Here is a 15,656-nt window from a genome sequence, read left to right as displayed (position 1 = left end):
CTAGCATTGTTACCCTATCTTGGTGGGTAAATGTTTATTCATCTTTCTTGGAACGTCTGTGTAGCCTTAAACTCTGTCAATGAAAGTCTGATAAAAACAGCAAAGTGTAATCTACCCTTTCTCCTGCTTATCTCTTCTTGTGCCTTTATCATAGACAGAAGGCAAGAGTTTAGGTGTAAGAGCAAAGCCACTTTGTGGGAAGGTCCAGTCCTTGTGACCCATTGCATTCCTATACATCTGTGGGTTATAATATAATGGAAACTGAGCAAGCCAAGAAGACCAAGGCAGAAAGCAGCTTCTCTCCATAATCCCTGCCTTTGTTCCTGCTTGAATTCCTGTCCTCAAATGCTCAGTGGTTGATGGTACTGGACCTTTTAAACAAATTGCTTTGAATCAACCCTTTCCTCTAAAAGAAGCTGTTGCTCGTGGTGCTTATCATATACATAGAAAGCGAAGGAGGACAGCGTTAACTTTCTTCCGCTAATTCAGGGTTTGTGTTATTAGTGGAATGACAGTTGCTAACTGTTCCAGTTGTTATGATCGCTGCATAAAAAATAAAGTCCTTAATCTCATCAAGGGACCTGGGAAATATTGAACATTTGGTGTCCTTTTTTTCTATTAGTTTCTGATCATTTTCAATCAACTTATTTTATTTATCTACAGTAGTAATGAAGTTTTAACATGATGAAGTTTTATCTTCTCTCTAATCAATAACTATTGGATTGAAAATTAAGAGTATCAAATCTAATGCTTGAGTAATTTTGGTGTCAACCTTTTTGAATAAAGAACTCAGGGCCGACAACAGGGAGCTAAAAGAGGGACTGAGGAACAATGTCACATTTGCCTATAGCCAGCCTGTCCTTCTAGTTTGTTAAAAATAAAAACAAGATTACCGTGTTAAAAAAAAAAAAAGAACTCAGGGATAATTTTATAGTGGATTTTAAAAGAAATAGAGAAATACTTATTAGAAATATAAATTTTTCAGTTGTTATCATGCTTATAAAAACTATCTATGAATAATCATTTGATTTTAAATGAATTAAAACCAAGAAAAATATTATCAAAGTGTTAGCTGTACATATTTTCTGAGTATCCTAACTGCCTACATATATCACTTTCTCCATTTAAATTCACAATATTTTTGGAATTGGTCACTTTAAAGTTTATGCTGGATATAATTTAATTGCAATTAGTTTAATAATTTATTTAATTAAAAGTCCTAATTTTAAATTTAATATTTACGAATTTCTTCCGCTTAATCCCATATATCATAATAAAATGTTGATAGCATTTATATACGTATGTATATGCGATATATCTGACATACTTTATTACAAAAATAAGCAGAAGTTTTAGATAGTTAAAATTCAAAACAGCTCAGGTCTGTGAGCCTGCTACTGAACACCACAAGAGATAAAGACAGAGAAGATTAACCCCTGTGTCAAGGGCCTCCCACATGATGACGTGGTTCTAACAAGGAGACCCAGGTTATTTTCACAAAAACTGACAGGATGATTTTAGAACAATACGTGTCTTCTCGTTAGGCACCAAACCTGAGTACAGATTTCAACTCCGCATGTCACTGGTGTCTACCATAATATAGTCACTTAATCACCTGTGTGGATGGCTTAAACCTCAGGTACATTATTTCATTATTGACATATATTTGAACATATTGAAAAGTGATCAAGTTAAAAGGATTACCTTTGTGTTTTATTTTCTTCTGTGGGGTTATGTAATTTGTACACCTTATTTGTGTACTTGTTAAGTGTGCCATGTTTGAAACCAATGAACATTATTGCCATCCTAACTTCTGCCAGCCTTTTTGTGTGCAAGTACAGATATTACTGCCAACGAAAACAGGTGCAGTCTCTGCTCATCTGAAAATATTTACTTCCACCTCATCCAGCCAAGAAATGGCACCAATTGTCAAATTCTCCTTCCATGTTCTTTACGTAACCATAGCGTATAAATCAACACATTACTCTCTATAAAATAATTCTGAGGATAATCAGGTGAACTCTATAAAACCCATGGTATACATCATCTCACATATGCATCCACTATTAATTTTAACATTGATTGTTCTACAAACAAGGAGAAAACAAGAATAAAATAGCACTTTGGGAATACATACATAATATTCTAGTAAGGTAACTAAATATCTTTGAAAATAAATAGCATAGATGGTTGACAGTTCTCTATACTTATAAATGTGGAAAAAAAGTGGGAAACACAAACATGAAACCTCCCCTGAATTGATAAAAAAAGTCTATCAAATGATATTTTGTTTCATAAATATGCACAAATAGTATGTATCAATTAAATATTGCCCCCTACAGTCATCTGTTTTATCTACTGCTTATTGGAACACAGAAGTAAATTAGATAAGGACTGTGTCTTTGTTCCAAGTATTCCAAAAATAGCATAAGCAATAAAATATAACAGTATAAAATGTGAATTTTCAAATTTCATTTTATTTCCTGTCAGAAGTATCTATCCTGGATTTGATGTTTTTTTGCTACCAGTAGTGCAATATTTCAAAAACATCTTACTGCATATGTAGATGACTGCAAATTCCTTACATATCAATTTATAAGATTTTTTCAGTATTAAATACTTTTACACGTTGTTTTTTGAATAAATGATATAATTTTGAAATTAATTTAGTTTTGAAAAATCAATATAATTTATTAATTAGCTCATTCATTGTTATGTACAGTAGTTGTTCTGTTAATAAATAATGCAACTGTCCTGTTATATATCTCTGAATTGCTTATCCACATCTTTTAGCACAACTCTTGGTTATTAATCAAGATAAACTTTAAGTTCTCTAGATATTGCTGATTTTTCTTGCTGAGAATAGCTTCATCTCACCATCTGTGGATAAAAACAGCTCTTGTCTTCTTTTTAATCATTACCAACATATGGTATTTAGCCATAAATATCAGATAGATGATTTAATTCACACACACACACACACACAAACGAGAATTCCTCTGCAACTGATTATAAGCTCATAACTTTGGCCTAGCCTTTACTAGGTTGAAGATTTTCATCGTAAAATGATTTATAGATATAAAGCACATCTGATCTAAAGTGTGTGTGTGTTTGTGTGTGTCTTTGTTTGTGTTTGTCTGTCCATACATGTTTATGTAACCTACAGTTTCTTGAGGAAATCTTGCACAGGGAAAAGATTTACGAACCCGATGAAATGGTGTGCACTATGGATGATGGTGGCTGGACCAAAATAAGCACAGAGGCACGGAGGCGAACACGCTAACATCACTCATATGTGTGCTGAACATACAAATTCTAAAGACTTTTTATGTGTAATTGTGACCTCCCAGGATTTTCACTACAATACTTTCTTTTGCGACAGTAAAAGAGCATTTAAATGAAAATACCTGAGTAAGATAAACACTAAATAAATTGAGACTTTTTGATGCTTTTCAACTTAATCATCTAAAGTAGGGTGCGAATTTGTTTTTCATGACAGAGGCATGAACTGGAACATCTATTGAAAAGGGAGGAAGGATGACTCGGGATGGAAAAGGATGGAGCAGGAGTCTTTGCAGATGATTTGAGCAATTGACCAAGGCAATAATGATTTCTGATTTATTGGGAAATAATTAAAATGCTATGAAACAAACACATTATTTTAATTAAAATTTTATTATGGAGAGTGTGACTTTAGATGGAATGCAGTGATTCTGATTTCTAACTTCCTTACCATGAAAGCATTTTATATTGAGATTATAAGCTTTTTAACCCACCACCCATCATAAAGCTCTCTCTCAATTATATCATTGTTTATAATTGCTATTTTACTTGTTTCAGAGACTGGACTTTGCTAATGAGATAGTTTTGAATATTCAGACCTCTCTGCACCATGCTTCCTTTTCATCCTGGGCTTGGTATAAACTTGCTTTTTATTTGTACTGCCCTCTGACACTTCAATTTTCTGTTTGCTTTTTAAATCCTAGCTAATTAGAGCATTTCACATTCTTCATGATAAAGAAGTTCTTGCACAGGGCATGTAATTAGAATATCTAATGACAAGAGCTGGGATTTTTAACACCCCAGGGTTGAAAGATCATACCTCAGAGCAACATCTTCCCCCAGGATGTTTTGCATTGGAGCAATTAACCTCCTGTTCAGGACACGGCCCACTATTCATCTCCTAACATCCCTTCGCTAGGATTATTTCAAAGTCTGCTCTTTTATCGCCTTTTATCAAACATACTGAACCCTTAGTCAAAGTAAAAAGGCCCAGAGAGAAAGCCTCATCTTCGTGCAGAAATGATCATAGTGCCTTTTATTAGAAAGGTATCACTTAAAACTTCCAAATTGCCTTTTGCCCTACATAAAATTGCTACACTTATGTTTCATTATAGTATTAAAGTTATTTCCTCAGTGAATTATACTACTTGCGTGTTTATAAACACTTGTACATGCACCCACACATACGTGTACAAATATACTCATACACACATCCTATACCTAGTGAGTCACAGAGGCTGTGAGAATTAAGGTCTTCATAAGTGTAGAGCCAGGACAGAAAAGGATATCCCCAGGCTGTTACCCGGCATCAGATTGTTTTCTCATTCCTTCTTCAAGGATTTCAGTTAATTGTTATGTAACAAATGTACATTTCAGGGTAAGTTTTACAATTTTTGTGTTATAGGTGCCATCATGTAAAAGAGTGAGGGAATATCGCCTTGAAGAAAAATAAAGTGGCCAGCATGTCATGTACATGTCATTGCTGCTACTTGGGGAGCTGTTCCTCAAGAAGATTATGCGAGCCCAAGAGTTGGACACTAGCCTTGAAAATATACTGAGAGATCATCTCAAACAATCAATGAATAAGAATGTGGACACCGGTAGCATTCATGAGTTCTGGGGAATAGCTCTGTAATTATGTACATATGGGCAGAACTAACTAGAATTGGTTATCATAAAATAAAAAGATGTGAAGTTAGGGTCAGGACGCACTGGAGGAACATGAGAGGGAGGGAGAAATGAAGGACATACATATTAGCCTATTTTACGGCATTTATACATGAAATTTTTAAAAATAAAGAACAAATATTAGAAAGACAATATCTAGACAGCAGATGAGATGAAGATTTACCATGCTGTTACCACTACAAACCAGATTCCAAAAGGGGAACACATACTGCATGTTGACAGAGACATGACATTTCCAGCTTCTTAAGGACATGGGAGACACTTCAGAGAATTGGAAATCTGTATCACCTGAGTTGTTGGCGGGTAAGCAGAAGATCATTGAACAGACAGAAGAGAAGGAGCAGTGGGACTGAGAAAGTATTTTGTTTTGTTTTGTTTTTCAAGTCAGGGTTTCTCACTGTAACCCTAGCTATCCCAGAACTAGCCCTTGTAGACCAGACTGGCCTCAAACTCTGCCTCCTCGGTGCTGGGATTAAAGGCATGTGCCACCACCGTACAGCACTACGAAGGTATTTTAATACTTCGTAATACAGTCAGAAAAGATTATGCTCAGAATCCAACTTTGTTCTTTATGATTACACTGAAGATCCAGGTGAAGGATAAAGAAATATGGTCATCTAGACAGTCAACAAAGCAGGAAAATATGCCTTCTGTTCACAGGCAGTGATAAATTTTGGAAGCCTCAGAACCAAGGACAAAAGAGGTACATCAAATTTTACTCTGTATATAGTCATTGCGAGGAACATCCATACTATTTTCCAGAATGGCTATATAAATTCACGCTCCACACAGCACTGTATAGACTTCCCTTTTCTTTACATACTGCTCACCCTTTCTGTCTTCCACATTTTAGGTAATAACAAACATAATCAGTAGTGAGGTGATATCTCATTATGGACTTTTGCTTTTATTTCTCTGGTGGCTGTAGATGATTTGCACTTTTTATATAAAATTTCAATCAATAGACAAAGATTTAAAATATGTGATATATGTATATACATATTATATATTATTCAGCCATAAAAATAAAGGGAATGTTCTTTTTGGCATTAATAAGTGTGAACCTAAATGATACTATGCTAAGTAAAATAAACCAGGCATAGGGATAAAAATACTTTACAATGTACTCATGCATGTAATAAAAAAATTTGAATCCATAGACAGGGTATCAATAGGGTATCCACTTATCCCACCATATAACACTGATCTCTTGCTTCAGCCTTCTGAAGTAGAAAATCATTAGGTATGCACTCCACACCCCACCAACCACAATATCATTTTCGTGTGACAGAGATAGGTTAATTCTGTCAGTCCCACTAACCAGATTAATATAGAGGTAATTGAGCCAAGGATTAACTGTAAATCAGCGTCAAAGTTATTCCTTCTAGCTATTAGGTGCCATAAGTCTTCAGGGGCAATCACTTCACAATGAATCATCATCCCATAAGCTGAATGTAAAAAACCAAGCCATCATTTCACTTAGAATTGCATAAAGTGCAGTGCTCTTGCAAGATGAGCAAAGAAGCGAGCAACCTGAAGCATACAGATGCACAGATGCAAGTGTTTGTAATCTCAGAGAATTATGACTCAGTTATTTCAATTTCAAAATCCCTATTGTTAATACTTCTGATAAAGCCAGCTCAGACCCAAAGTTTATACCATTGCCAAAGTCGGTCATCATTGTAGTTATGAACAAACTCTGGCGAAAAACAGCAAAACTGAGTTCCTTACTTCCCACATAGTTTCTCCGTTTTCATTATCTGTGCTTCTAAAGTTGAGTCCAACTCTCTGAAGCCTAAGGGGCAGCTCTGCTTTTATTGCTCCTTCACACGATGCCAACAGCCAGCTAAAATGCCCCACAGTACCATAATCCAAAGATTTTATCACCTCTTCTATCATCAAAATTTATCTTTCACATCCAGACTCCTGTGGTTCATCTTATTAATTAATTTAGTCAAAGCTTTCATGGTTTATTTAGGCTTAATTCGTTATCACTGCCAGTAACGTTCCCACTCACTGGGGATTTATTGGTTGAGCCCAGAGAATGAGCCTTGTGAGTCTTTATGAACCTGCAGAAAGAAAACCACAGGAAAAGACTCAATGGGGCAGCTGAAGCTTGTTTTCCTAAACTTACCCTAAATTTCTGGTTGTCTAGTCTGCAGAGGTTTGTGCAGAGGCTACACCTGAGTTGATTTCTCCTGTGAGAAGACTCCCTGCAAGTGGAATCCATGAGTTTGTGGTTTGTGTCTTCAGGGAGAATTTAGCAATTTCAGAAAAAATGGATTCAGAACCACCTAAGTTTTTAAAACCCTTAATGGAAATCATTGACAAGTTATAGGCATTTTAACACTGGGAAAGTGCCAGGAGAAGGTAATTGAAATGTAAATTATAAGTACAAATGGTCACATAAAAAGAGGGTTTATTTTAAATTTCATAACAGCCCAATGTACGGTTATAAATTTGTGAGTAAAATCAGAAAGTTCCCCTTACCTGCTGCTCCTGGTTGGGGGACCAAGCATAGCTGATGGCTTTATTATCTCTCTCCTGAGAATGTGCCAGATGTTAGAGACAGTACCGCACAAAGTGCCCTTTTGGATTGTTGCCTCTGAATTAAGAGAAAGCAGCATTAAATGAACCACCAAGACATGGTTTCACAGTTTCCCAGAATTGTAAAGCTTAGAATTCCATGACTGCAGCTCCTGGTTTAGTTCCCTCCTTAAGTCCATCAGGTTCTTAACTATTTCATAACTAAATTGCAAAATATACATTTCCCTAGTATGATAGTCTTATTAAAAATTCTATAGATAAGATTTCTGTTGAGTCATTTACATAATTTGCTACATTGTAATTATACCTTGTATCAAGGCTAGTGGATACTTTCTGTAAAGATCAGGCAGTAAAATCTTAGTTGGTGGGCCAACTAATCAATCCCACCATTGCAGCATTAAAGCAATTGAGGAAACAGGTGGCGATGGATATGGCGTCACTCCAATAACATTTTATTTACAAATATTAACAGGCTAAATTTAGTCATAGGTCTGTACTTGATAATGCTCCCTCTGTATTGTGATTTTAAAGAATCCAGTAACAATTTATTTATGAATAATAACAAACAGGGTAGATTAATCCACTGGTTAAATGATGAGGCTCCCTTTATGCTGTGATTTTAAGGAAGTTCACATTCGTGTCTTCCAAGTTACTTTGCTCATAGTTGGTGCGTAAGATGTGCTGTGACTGAAATGGTTCAGCAAATGACTTTGAAAGTATAATTTATTTAATTTGATGATAAGTGGCAGTAAACATAACATAATCTTATAGAAAATAAATAGCTTGAAGACCATTTTATTCTTTTATAATATGAGAAAATATCAAAGTGTTCTTTTTGAGATTCTATTTCCAAAGAACTCTCCATTTGTTTGAGAACATGCAAAATATATGTTTTATTTCCATAATCATTTAAATACATTATTCACATGACTTTATGAATAGGAATTAATATCTTACATCAATATTATGCTTTTCTATATGGAAAATAAAGTCATACAAAAGCAATTAAAATATTTCAAAAGCATATCTACATTGATAAAATACTTAGAGAGTTAATACTCTAATATTAATTGCTAATAATGAATTGTGAATACTGCAATTTAGAGTAGCCATATAAATATTTTAAGCGCAGTTAGAATTAATTTGTTTATTGTTTTCACTTGATGCTAAGTTGTTAGTGAAAATTAGCTCTTATATTAAAGTTTATTAAGTTTTGCTGTCTGCTTGCTGACACTGACTCATTCCATTTGCAAAGTTGATGCCTGTTGCATTTTTAAATATTGCATTAACCCCCAAAGATTTAACTATCTTCCTATCTTGACTTTGTAAATTAGGTAGCCTAAAACAAAATGAAATGAAAATGACACATTTTAAAAAATTATGTTTCTAATGTGAATAGAATTACATAATTTGGCCTCTCTCATTCTTCCCTCAGCCCCTCCAGGCATCTACCTTCTAATTCTTTTCATGTTCTCCTTCACTCAAATTTGTAGATACTTTGTCTTTGATTATTTTTACAGATATGTGTGTGTGTGTCTGTGTGTGAGCACATGTGTAAATGGTGTAAGTACAACCTGCTGAGATTTTTTGTTGTTGTTATTTGTGTGTATATCGTTTCAGGGTTGAAACTCTATGCTGGACAGCCAACAGGAGGCTCATACCTGGGGGAGGTGAATTCTTCTCCCAGCAGTCGTTAGTTGGTGGTAGTTCTTTGTCTAGGGGTGGAACCTGCAAAATGTTCCCTCTTGCATGTTAATGTGTCCACAGACACTACCATTCTTCTGGTTTTGTTTAATTTCACCACAGACATCCTTATGTTCTGTCTCTTATAGTCTTCTGATCCCTCTTTCTTGGTGTACTCAGAGCCATAAATGCAGGTGCTGTTTTGCAGATGTTCCCATTGAGGCTAGACTCCCCAAGATCCGCTGATCTCTGCATGGTGTCCAGTTGTGTTTTTCTGTGATGGTAACCCATTTCTTGTAATGAGAGGCTTCTTCAATGAGGGGTGGCAGCTATACTTGTCTATAAACATAGGCATAAGATTCTGGTAACACTTTTGAAAGAAATAAGGCATTCAAAATAGGATAATTGCTTCCTCTGAATGTTCCTTTTGCTAGACTGTGCTCGGAGGCGTTCGTGGAGATCAACCGGACAGCACAGAGCTGTTTAAGGATGTGCTTTGCCTTCCTGGCATGTTAGAGTATCTCTAGGCAGATTTTGATAAATATTTCAAGAGCTTCATGCCTGTAAGAGTCCTCTCCAGATTTGTTGTTGATGAAATTATCTGCTGCCTGAATTTTTTGATATTTTTCTTAGATATTTGTAGACACATTCTCAAATCCTAAAGCCTAGTCATTAGGATGACTTCCTCCTGCCTTTCAGAATAAAAGAATAGGATATGCTTAGATAGCATGCCATAGGCCAAACTTATTTTTCAATAAGAAAAAATTATAATTATCAATACTATTCATAAACTACTTCATTTTGGTTTATGCTACTTAGTTTTTACTTTAGAGGGGAAAATTCTTCCAAAGAACCCCAAATATGTCTCCTCATCAAATGAGTGACTTCCTGTAGCTTACTATGAGTGTGTTGGAAGGAGTGCTCTAAACTACCTAATATCCCTTCCCAAGAAGAGCCCTCTCCTTGTTCTCTAGCCAAACATCATCCAGCCATTCGATCCCTTGCTCATGACACCCTATGATACTGACTACAGTCATGATGAGTCTTTTCATTATGAGTAAAAGTTTCTTTCTTTCAATTCATCTATAACTAGTTGAGCTCAAAGCAGTGGACATCAGTAAAACAGTGACCTTATCTTTAGAAAGACTGAGTCTCCTTTGTCCCTTGTCTTTTAAGTCCTTAAGTATCTGCAATGGAGCATTTCTCCTACTAGGCTTTTGTATTCCTCATCAGTCTTTTTCAGAATCCAGTAAAAATGTTCTACATTAAGTTTATTTCCTTATTTATGTGTGTTTGGGGGGAGTAGGTATGGCCATACATGTGGAAGTCAAAGGAGTGTGGGAGTTGGTTCTCTTCTTCCAGCAGGTGACTTCTGGAGACTGAACTCAATTTGTAAGACTTGACAAGAGTATCTTTTGGCCTACTTTTGGCCATCTCGCTGACCCAGAACTGCTCTGTTGTTTAACTATTGATTTGGAAACATTCAGATTTTCGAGATTACACAATATATAATATCATGGCATACCTCAGCAAATACATTTGATGAACAAACACATTCAGCTCACATATTTATTAAACAAAAGAAGTCCATAGTCAATTATTGAAAAATGTAGGTACCCAAATTAATGACAGGTTTACAGGTATTTATATTATTAAAGATCTGTGATTTTTCTTGCCATTTTTCTATATATGTCTTATAAATATTTTAATTACATGTACACTAGTAAAAATATTAGTATATCTTACTATTATTAAGATTATTCACAGTATGTTAAATATTTATTTTTATGTTAAAAGAATTTTTTTCACTAAAATTCATAACTAAAAAACAAAAATATTTTAGTATGAGAAGACATAAAGACAATTTTCAATTTGGGGGCTAAAGTTTAGACAGTTATACTGTCTGGTCTGCAAGTAAAAGAACCTGATTTCAAACCCCAATAACCACATCAAAAGCCAAGCAAGGTGATGTACATATGTAATCCTAGGGCTGGGAGGTGAAAACACAAGAGAATTCCTTGGAACTCAGTCACCAACCTGCCTATTCTACTTTATAAGCCCCAGGTCCTGCTGGGAGATATCTCAAAAATCAAAGTAGGTATCTCAGACCTCTACAAATCTACAAATCTCTCTCTCTCTCTCTCTCTCTCTCTCTCTCTCTCTCTCTCTCACACACACACACACACACACACACACACACACTAAAAAGTGCTTGTTTTGAATAGTAAGTAAAGGAATGAAGTTTAGGAACACAACAGAATAATACCTGTAGAATCTAGAAAATGAATTAAAACATGAAGCTTACATATTTAGTGGATTGAGAAACAAATAGTTGAAGAAAATAATTTGTCTAGAACCTTAAATTAGCTTTACACCCTTTTTCAGATAATTTTTTTAAAAAAATTACTGATCATACATACAAAGTAATTTGACATGAGGTTTGCCACTTGTAAATCATCCACTCAATAAGAATTAGCTCCTGCTTCATTATGGAGAAGAAAATATCAGCCTCACCCACTCACCTTGGGAAGTAGCAAAGCAACAAGGAGGGAAGGATCCGGCTCCTTCTGTAATCTCATGAGGCACAGACACCTGTGTCAGTCTGTACAACTCGACTCTAAGCTGCTGCCTCTCAAGTTGTCATTCCTTTTGGCTACATTGCAGCAATTTTGACTTTACCTCCCCTGAATCACCAACTATCTGAAAGTCAGCTTCCATCACGGTTTTCTTCCTTGGTTAAGAACTGTGCAATTTGATATTATTGTTGTCGTTTCAGAAAAGGAAGCTTTTAAACCTAATCTAGTTGTTTCTGGTTCATCTCCTCTTGCAGACCTTGCTACCTGTATATTCCTGAAAACGCACAGAACATGAACATTTTAAGGAAACTACTCTTTCGCTTTTCCATCGTTCAGGGTCACACACCAAATTTGACATATGAGCTTGGAGTATAAATTTACAGCACATTTTTCAAGGCATTCACTGTCAATTCAGCTACATTGCTATTTTTGACTGTTTTATGATGTCAATTTTTCTCCGTCTGACACTCTAGTGGATTCTAACACACACACATTCAGTGAGGAAGTCCAAACACCAAAGAAATACTGGACTATCAATCAAGTAACAAACACTGAGTTCCTACTAGGGGAGCATTACTCTGGTGGATTGGAATGATACAGAGAAATATAAAACATGACTCCTGACATAAAAGAGTATGGGAATTTGGGAGGATACATACACATGCAGGCATAGAGACATACACTCAAATGCATACATGTACACACGCATGCACCAACACATGAATATATACATTCACAAACACCCAAACATGAATTAGCAAAAAACATGTACAGAAACACACACTTTCACAGAAACACAAACACATATGCTCAGCCGCATACATGCATGCATACATACAAATGCATGTGACACAAAGACACATGTGCACACAAACACTATTGCTACCAAGCATATAATAATTTCCACTAAGTTCATAGGAATTATTTAATGATAATATTTTAAAGCAACACTAATGCAAAAGCATAATGATTCTTAAATACACAACTACCACCCCAGACACATTCCAGTTCTTTATATGTGTGGCCCTATTCCAGATAGCTATATATTATTCTGTAAATATAACTTTAATTTTTCTCATCTGTGTATAATATATTGTCATCTACTGGGCTACATTTTTTAAACTTTCTTTTAGATATTTATTTATTTATTAAAGATTTCTGCCTCCTCCCCGCCACCCCTCCCATTTCCTTCTCCCTCCTCCAATAAACTCCCCCTCCCTCAGCAGCCCAAAGAGCAGTCAGGGTTCCCTGCCCTGGAAGCCAGTACGTGCAGTAGGATCAAAACCCAGTGCCATTGTTCTTGACTTCTCAGCAGCCCTCATTGTCCGCTATGTTCAGCGAGTCCGGTTTTATCCCATGCTTTTTCAGAACCAGTCCAGCTGGCCTTGGTGAGTTCCTGATAGAACCTCCCCATTGTCTCAGTGTGTGGGTGCACCCCTCGCAGTCCTGAGTTCCTTGCTCGTGCTCTCTCTCCTTCTGCTCCTCATTTGGACGTTGGGATTTTAGTCCGGTGCTCCAATGTGGGTCTCTGTCTCTGTCTCCTTTCATCGCCTGATGAAGGTTAATATCCAGGAGGTTATCTATATGTTTTTCTTTGGGTTCACCTTCTAATTTAGCTTCTCTAAACAAGCATAATCAATAGAATACAAGAGATAAAATTTCTTTTAGATTTTTAAATCTTATTTTTCCCAAAGTTTAAGTCTTCCGAGTCGTTAAGGTATACTCAGAAATAAAATCATGACAAAGACTAAAGCACAAGTAAAACCATGATTCATGTACGATGTTTCCAGGAAATCTAAAATATGAGAGAATGAAAGAGGAATGTCAGCCTGTTGACTGTCCTTCTAAAAACGTGTCTAACCATAATGAACTGGAATTGACTGTTCAGAGTTTACTTATTGGCCCAGAACAGCTTTAGAGTTTGTCAGTAAAATGAACTTGTGTCAGAATTGGAATAAAAAAGATTGGGCCATTATTTCCTGTAGGGAGTAAAAGGCAGGTGTTTGGGCACAGGCTGTGTTTTAGTGGGATCCTGGGGTGCTTAAAGCAACTACATTCTTCACTGTTGCAGGCTGAGATAGTTATTGAGGATTCCCAGAAATTATTTCACATAATCACTACTTTTAAGGTCACATTTAGCCATATCACTTCCCACCTTCTAGCTGAGGTCTCTTTGAAGACTCTCCTGAACTTAAGGAGCTATTTCTTTGACCTTACCTCTTCCTAGCCTGCCACACTGTGTAATCCTATTTCCTAGTCTAAAACTCTGGTCCTTGAACTACACCATATAATAACTCTGTTGTCCTGGCTGAATCTCAATGACCACAGATAAGAATTCTCAGGTAAGCAAGGAGGTGATTTTAAAAGACCCTTACTCCTCCAGGCAACCACCCTCTAAAGAAAATTAGAAGACAATGCATATTTGCACCAAATTCTCAAAGCAACACGTCACTTAAAAAATAAAAATTAAAAAGGATGTGACAGTGGTGATTCTAGGACCTGAAAAAACAAAGTCAAATACGATTTCAGGGCATAAATTTGTGTTTAGTGTTATGCCCAAATCCTCGAAGTTCCCACAAAAGCCAAAAGAATACTGAGTCCCGTTTGTAAAAGCAAAGAGCTTTTATTTTAATCAAGCTTGCAAACTCGGTCTCTCCACATGTCCAACGTATTGGAATAAATGAAGAGCCCGGAGCTCAGGTAGAATTGGGTTTCTATAGTAGTAAAGATGGGGGTGAGGGGTTTCTAAAGTTCAGGACTCCTGATTGGCTGACATTTGTCTAGGGGTGTCCTGGTGAGTGTGTTTTGGCAGGTATTCCTATCTATAGTGGTTGGAATGCCAGGCATTTCCTTTTAATGGTCTGTTCTTGCGTGGAGGTCTGGTAATCTTAGCTTGTGGTTACTCCTGCAACCAGGTATTGCCTCAGGGTAAACTACTGAGACTCAGGCCTCTTATTAAATTTATCGATGGCTGAGTTCTACCCTGACAGACGATAATGGTTGGAAGTAAAGAACTTCCTTTGGGTGACCTGCCCATACTTTGCTTATCATGGCTGGCCCCCACATTCAGAAGGTCCAGCAAATAATGAAAAGTCAAACACCAAACTGAGCTTTAGAATGCAAACATATCTAGAAAGAAGACTAAAGTGATTAATGAAATATAACAGGAGAAGGTAGATAAGTCAGCTCTGCAGAAGAAATCAGAATATTTTATAGAACCAGAGTAAAATGGATCAGTTTAAAAAAAAAAAAAAAAAAAAAAAAAAAAAAAAAAAAAAAACCAGCCACAATTATCTTGATAGGATTGGGAAAACCAGTATATGTGGAGAATTTGAATATTATCCTTTATATACTTCCTAGACTAAAGAGCTTTTGGTCCTGCAACTCAGAAATGCCTCATGTCAAGATTTCAAGTTTCCATTTTAGATACCCTTGTTCTTTGCTTCGTCTATCCATTAAATATCCTTTTAACTATCAAAACCTAAGTTGTATTGTCATGCACTTTATCTAAGAACTGCCACAGGCAATTCAAATTACTGTCAGTGTCAGAGAGGAGCTAGAAGTACTGTCACAGTACCTACTAAACTGCAGAGACTTCCATACCAATCTGAAGGGGTTCTGTTCCTTGTCTGAACATACTGATCAATACACAGTGGGGAATCAGTTTTATAAACCTTATAAGATGAGCTCATCTTATAAACCTGATGTGTTGTGAATTTTTATCAAATTAAATACAAGAAAAATTTTAAAGTTGGATGAAATACTTGCCAACTATACAAATAATCAGTTCTATTTAGAATAAAAATATATAACTCATCAGAAACAAAAAATAACTCAATTTAAAAACAGATTAAAATCTTGAATAGTCTCTCATTCAAA

The sequence above is a fragment of the Chionomys nivalis genome, chromosome 14 (assembly GCF_950005125.1).
Source record: "Chionomys nivalis chromosome 14, mChiNiv1.1, whole genome shotgun sequence".
NCBI lineage: Eukaryota > Metazoa > Chordata > Mammalia > Rodentia > Cricetidae > Chionomys > Chionomys nivalis.
Note: the sequence above shows the minus strand (reverse complement) of the source record.